We start from the raw sequence: 6,000 nt of genomic DNA, 5'->3' as shown, positions 1-6,000 counted from the left end.
CTAATACAAAACTGTTAATATTGAATAATTATATATATATATATAGATAGATAGATTCAGATGAATATGGTACTTAAGTTGAGGCACCAGAATTTAGTACGGTATTATCCATACAATTTCAAAGTAAGGTGATTAAAATCAAAATAAGCAACAAAGATATCCAGAGGTAATGCAGTACGATCGTTTCAAGAAACTCCATTTATTTGAACAATGCAAACATTACACCAATTTAAAATTCAGAGCAATCCTCAGCTGCACAAGGAAATAAAATTTAATTAGATTAGAACAGATGGACACATTGGTATAATTATACCTAAAATCTCCAAGAAGTTAAGGAGATAGACAAAGAACATGTTGTCTCTACTTCAGCATAGAAATTACTAAATTATCAAGAAGACTCTACCTGTCACTGATTTTATTTGTTTTTGTGGGGTCAGTTTTAATTTATAGACTAGTTTATAAAATCCTTGTATATATATAAGGCTGAGAGGATAAAGGGCAGTATCTGTTAGGAGTAGGGCTGAGGGAGTAGACAGAAATCATAGTTGGTATAGTCATAAAAATCAAGATTTATTAGAAGCAATATCATGAGGTTTGGTAAAGGAAAACTTCAGACAAGATGTTAGCTGACAACTAAGGGGGTCGCCCACATATATTTTGAATTATTATACTTTTTCTATAAATCTTCTTTATTGGTGTTAATAAGCTACATATACTTTACCATAGTATTAGTAATTAAGCTATTTTATTCCTTTTCTATGGTGTTCTGCCCTACTTGATTACTTTATTTCATTTCTTTATTTTATAATTAGCCTTTATTTATTTATAAAATTAAGCTAATCTTTGTATCTTTACAAATTCATACTTAACTTATGTAAAACTATACTGGTATATTCACTACTTATTAAAAAAAACTGCTTAGATTATAACTTTATTAATATATAATTAGAATGTTCTTTTACTTCAATACTCCTTTATTAATACCAGTATATACCAATTAATCAATATTCACAGATACCATCAGATGGGTTAGTATTTAAGTTTACAATATGTATAAATATTAAACTATTTCTGGATTTCTTTTTCTCCCTCTATTGTGGTAAAAGTTTGGTATATACTCAAACGTATTCATAAATTTCTATCCTTTTTGTTAAAATATTCTTCTTAATAACCCTCTGAATAGCCCTAAACTTTAACTGTATACAATATAGCAACATTGTTTAGAATATTTAACTACAGTACTACATGATAAGACTTCCCCTGTTTCATTATCAATGGTCTGTTAGTGGGCGACCCCCTTAGTTGTCAGCTAACATCTTGTTTTAAATTTTCCTTTATCAAGCCTCATGATATTGCTTCTAATAAATCTTGATTTTTATGACTATACCAACTATGATTTCTGTCTGCTCCCTCAGCCCTACTCCTAACAGATACTGCCCTTTATCCTCTCAGCCTTAAATATACAAGGATTTTATAAACTAGTCTATAAATTAAAATTGACCCCCCAAAAACAAAAATAAAATCAGTGACAGGCAGAGTCTTCTTGATAATTTTGTAACTTTTATGCTGAAGTAGAGACATGTTCTTTGTCTATCTCCTTAACTTCTTGGAGATTTTAGGTATAACTATTACTAATGTGTCCATTTGTTCTAATTTAATTAAATTCTGTGTCTTTGTGCAGCTGAGGATTGCTCTGCATTTTAAATTGATGTAATGTTTGCATTGTTCAATTAAATGGAGTTTCATGAAACGATCGTGGTCAACTTTGCTTTTCACCCTTTCGGGGTCGATTAAATAAGTACCAGTTACGCACAGGGGTCGATGTAACCGACTTAATCCGTTTATCTGTCTTGGTTTGTCCCCTCTGTGTTTAGCTCCCTGTGGGCAATAAAGATGTAAATAATAATAACAATAATAATAATAATATGTAGTATGATTTGAGAGAAACTTGGTTGCTATTTCTAGAGATTTCCCTAGAGGTTTCCTCACTGGGTCATGTGTTTGTACACAGACCTATATAGGAAATTGGTAAAGTTTCTGTAAAGGAGCAGATAAAATTAGATACCGATTTCTTCTTCATTTGTTTATCGTGTTATTTTAATAGCAAATTTATCTTCCCTATCTTAACTCCAATAATAATGGCTGGCAGATAACAATGAGAAGCTGTCAACTTATTACATTTGAATGACCTTAGCAAGCAGATTGGATGATGGTCAAGCCAAAAGAAAGAAAAATCAGCTGCTTAATGTGGTTGGGGAAAGGGAGCTAGTGTGTTGAATAATATATCAGGATGAGATGTTTGATGAGAGGAAATTGTTGAGGAAATGGGCACCAGCTTTGAGAAGTTGGGATAATGGTAAAATTATCAGAAATGGATTTACTGGAAAATACGTTTTCGACTTGAATTCGCAATTTCCTTGCAATTTGTTTTCCTCGGGAAATATTTCTTACCAATCTTTATCTTACTTAGAAACAGTTTCCTTTTAGTATTTTGGTTTCCTCTTATCATTGACCTTTTTTCTCCATCAACCTTCCTTAAATTCTTGTATCATATATTTACTTATTTTTACCGACCACAGAATAGTTAGGTGCTAAGTTGATCATAAAAAAAAAAATTTTTTAAACGCTGGTTAAATACGACGAAGAGAGAGAATTTGTAATTTATCTTCGTGCCATCAATTCTATCTCAAAATCATATGAGAGCAATTTCCTTGTATTAAGAAAGAAAAAGGAAACATAATCCAGATACTATGCGTGCTTGATTTTATAATTGTGTGTGTGCATGTGTGACTGTGTGTGAGCGTGAGTTTGTGTGTGTGTGTGTTTATTGTCATCTGCATAGATTACCAAGCAATTCTGAACAAGTTTTATGGCACTCTTGAGTTGACCAGATGCCAAAATCTATAGTTTCTAAAGTACAGTTTGGAAGTGAAGAAGTTAGAAGAAGAAATTATGTTGGAGCAGCTGGAATCAAGGGTTCTTAAAACTCTCTCTACCATCTTCTTTCTCTCGGTAATTATTTCAACTCTAGTAGGACACTTATTTTATTGACTTTCAGAAGAGCAAATACTATGTTGATTTGATATAGCAGGATGTTATACTTAGGATTCTGCTGGGCATTCTCAATATCAATCACCCTTAACTACAATCATCAGCTAGTGTTTATTGTTAGAGAATAAGAAGAAAAAACAGCATCAACAATTATCATGAGATTTCACATTAAAAAAAATTGATTCAAGATAGTGGTGCAAAGTTTATTTTTAAAAAAAAATTTAACCGGCAATTCTCAGTTTAATTGTATATTGAGCGAAACCTACTAACCAGTTGATCTAGCTTCCTCTTGGTGAGTAGGGCTGTGCACAATAATGCCATCAAGAGGAAAGCCTTAAAATGGCGCACATTCTCTCTTGATGACCCATAAACTTGCTATCATCCGGTATGCAGAGCTTTCAACTGGTAGCACTTGCAGCTGAAAATTGTTTGAAAAAAAATATCTAAAGTTTTCATTTATATTTCTCTCGGTTAGCCGTTGAACTACAGCACTAATAGAAGACCAACTTCTAGTATCTTTAGTTGATCAAATAACCTCAGTGGCTGAGTTGGGCCCCTATCCAGTGTTTCTAGACTACGTTCTCCAGTCTTTGAAATTCTGGGTTTATATCTAGCTTTGTTGGTTCGGGGTAATTAAAATAAAATGATAATATGCAAGAATGAAAAAAATGAGGCACAATGTCCACTCGATCCCCGAAGTCGGGTGGTTACATTTATCCAGTTTTTCACTTTTACGTTCAACGTCATGTAAACATTTTAACGGTTTTGTAACTCAAAAAATTCAAACACTCTCGTTACCTTTCTCCCATTAACAATTGTTACTTCCGTCCTTATCAACTGCAAATAATCAGTTCTAGGGGGTGGTGTCTCCACCAACCATACCCGTTTCGTTATTATATTTTCACCAAGTTCTTTTATGTACTCCCAGTAGTTTTCCTCATGTATCAAAATGCATTTCTCCGGCATCTTCACTCTTATTATTTCCTCCAGCCTCTCGACTTTTCTCTCCATCTGCTCGCAATTCTCGTACTTTATCAAAAACCCCTTGTATTTAACATCCTTATCCGTTCTCTCCTCCTCTTCTTGTACATTATTAGTTTCTGGCTTTTCTATCTCTTTTTTTTGTTTTTGTTTTCTGTTGACCGTTCCTTTGACTTGTTTTTCTTTCGCTTTTTAAGGTTAGTAGCTCCATTTTCGTTCTCCTTTGTTTTCTCTGTTTCACACTTCTGTCTCTCTTTCATTTCCTCAGTGTGTGGTCTACAATGTTTTCCTCCTTTGCTTGTGCTTTCTTTTGCTGTGGCTGTGTGAACTCATATAGGGGGCATTTGGTCTTCATATGATCTCTTTCCCCGCATATGTAGCAATTGGTTTCCTTCCCTCGACTACAACATTTAACGTTCTCTCATCCTCCACTTCTATCTGGTAGGGAATTCTTTCTATGTCCTCGAATGTGGCAAAAAGCCACATTTCGAGTCCAAATCCCCACCATTTGCGCACTTTTGATTTCGCCACTGGTCCCAATTCCGGCTCCTCCTTGGTCGCAGCCAGCACTGTTGCAACCAACCACTCTGGTTTAATTTCTGGTGTAACTCTGGAAATACGTATTTTCACACTTCTTCTTCCTCTATAACTTGGTAGCAATGCTTTTCTTCAGCTGAGTGGACTAAAGCAACATGAAATATAGTGTCTTGCTCAAGGACACAACGCGCGGCTGGGAATCGAACTCACAACTTTACGCTCGTGAGCCGATTGTCCTAACCACTTAACCACGTGTCTTCAAAGGGTTTATTATGTCTGTTATGTGTGAGATGAAAGTGAACAGCGGATGTATGGAAAACGCTTGTTTTTTGTATGTGTATGTGTGTGTGTAGGGTTGGGGAATCAGGAGCTGACAAATGGATGGGTGTGTGTATACATCTGTGTTATTTGTGTTGAGTTTGTCCAAAAGGAAACTGGTATCACTTTATGTGGGTATTTGCCTGTGAGCGTATATAATGTTCAAAGAGTTTTGTGCGTGAAATATTTCGCATATTAATGTGTGTGTGTGTGTACGGGTAAGTGCATGCGTGCATGTGTGTACTGTATATCAGAGCAAGTAGTGTTTATAGTAAGGCATGTGGTACTTATCATATAAATGTATGCATGTGTATGTGTGGTGTCTGTGTGTGTTTGATGAAATAAAGAAAGTGTATCATGCTTTTGATTGAATTATATATATAAATTTGTTGAAACGATTTTTTCCTTTGTAGACATGCTGTAATGTAAATTTACATTTATTTCAATAATTAATAAAAAAAAAACCTAATCTGCATGAAAACTGTTTTTGCCTTTACCTGATAACAAAGAAATTTTAAAAAGAGGAACATTAATTTTGTTAATCGAGGTATTGATGTGGATGCATGTCTGTGAGTATGTGTGTGTGTGTGTGTGTGCATGTGTGTGTCCATGTATGTATGTATGTGTGTATGTATGTATGTATCTATCTATCTATTCAATATATATATATATACAGAGAGAGAGAGAGGGAGGGAGATGTATAGATAAATACTTATACATATATATAATATATATATATACACACACAATCTCTCTCTCCCTCCCTCTCTCTCTTTCTCTCTCTCTTTCTCTCTCCCTCTCTCTCTCTCTCCCTCTCTCTCTCTCTCTCTCTCTCTCTCTCTCTCTCTCTCTCTCTCTCTCTCTCTCTCTCTCTCTCTCTCTATACACACACACACACAAAATAATTATATAAATATAATTATAATAAGGGCACTAATGAGTAGCGCCACATGCTAGAAATAGACGCCAATGGCTCTAAGAACAACATAATTTAATCTTTTTTGTTCACTTCTCTCGCTTTCAGCCCGTGCCAATGTGGTAAATAATGTAATTCTTTGAGCCATTGGCATCTATTTCTAGCATGTGACGCAACTCATTAGTACTCTTTTTATA

General features: G+C 34.5%; 1 protein-coding gene across 4 annotated transcripts in view; it reads left to right on the top strand.

Moving 5' to 3' along the window:
- LOC106868732 (uncharacterized) overlaps positions 1-6,000 on the top strand; it is a 118,784-nt gene that overhangs the window by 72,893 nt on the left and 39,891 nt on the right. The window lies entirely within an intron of this gene.

Source organism: Octopus bimaculoides, chromosome 4 (genome assembly GCF_001194135.2).
Source record: "Octopus bimaculoides isolate UCB-OBI-ISO-001 chromosome 4, ASM119413v2, whole genome shotgun sequence".
Lineage (NCBI taxonomy): Eukaryota > Metazoa > Mollusca > Cephalopoda > Octopoda > Octopodidae > Octopus > Octopus bimaculoides.
Note: the sequence above shows the minus strand (reverse complement) of the source record. Positions and strands in the feature narration are given on the sequence as shown.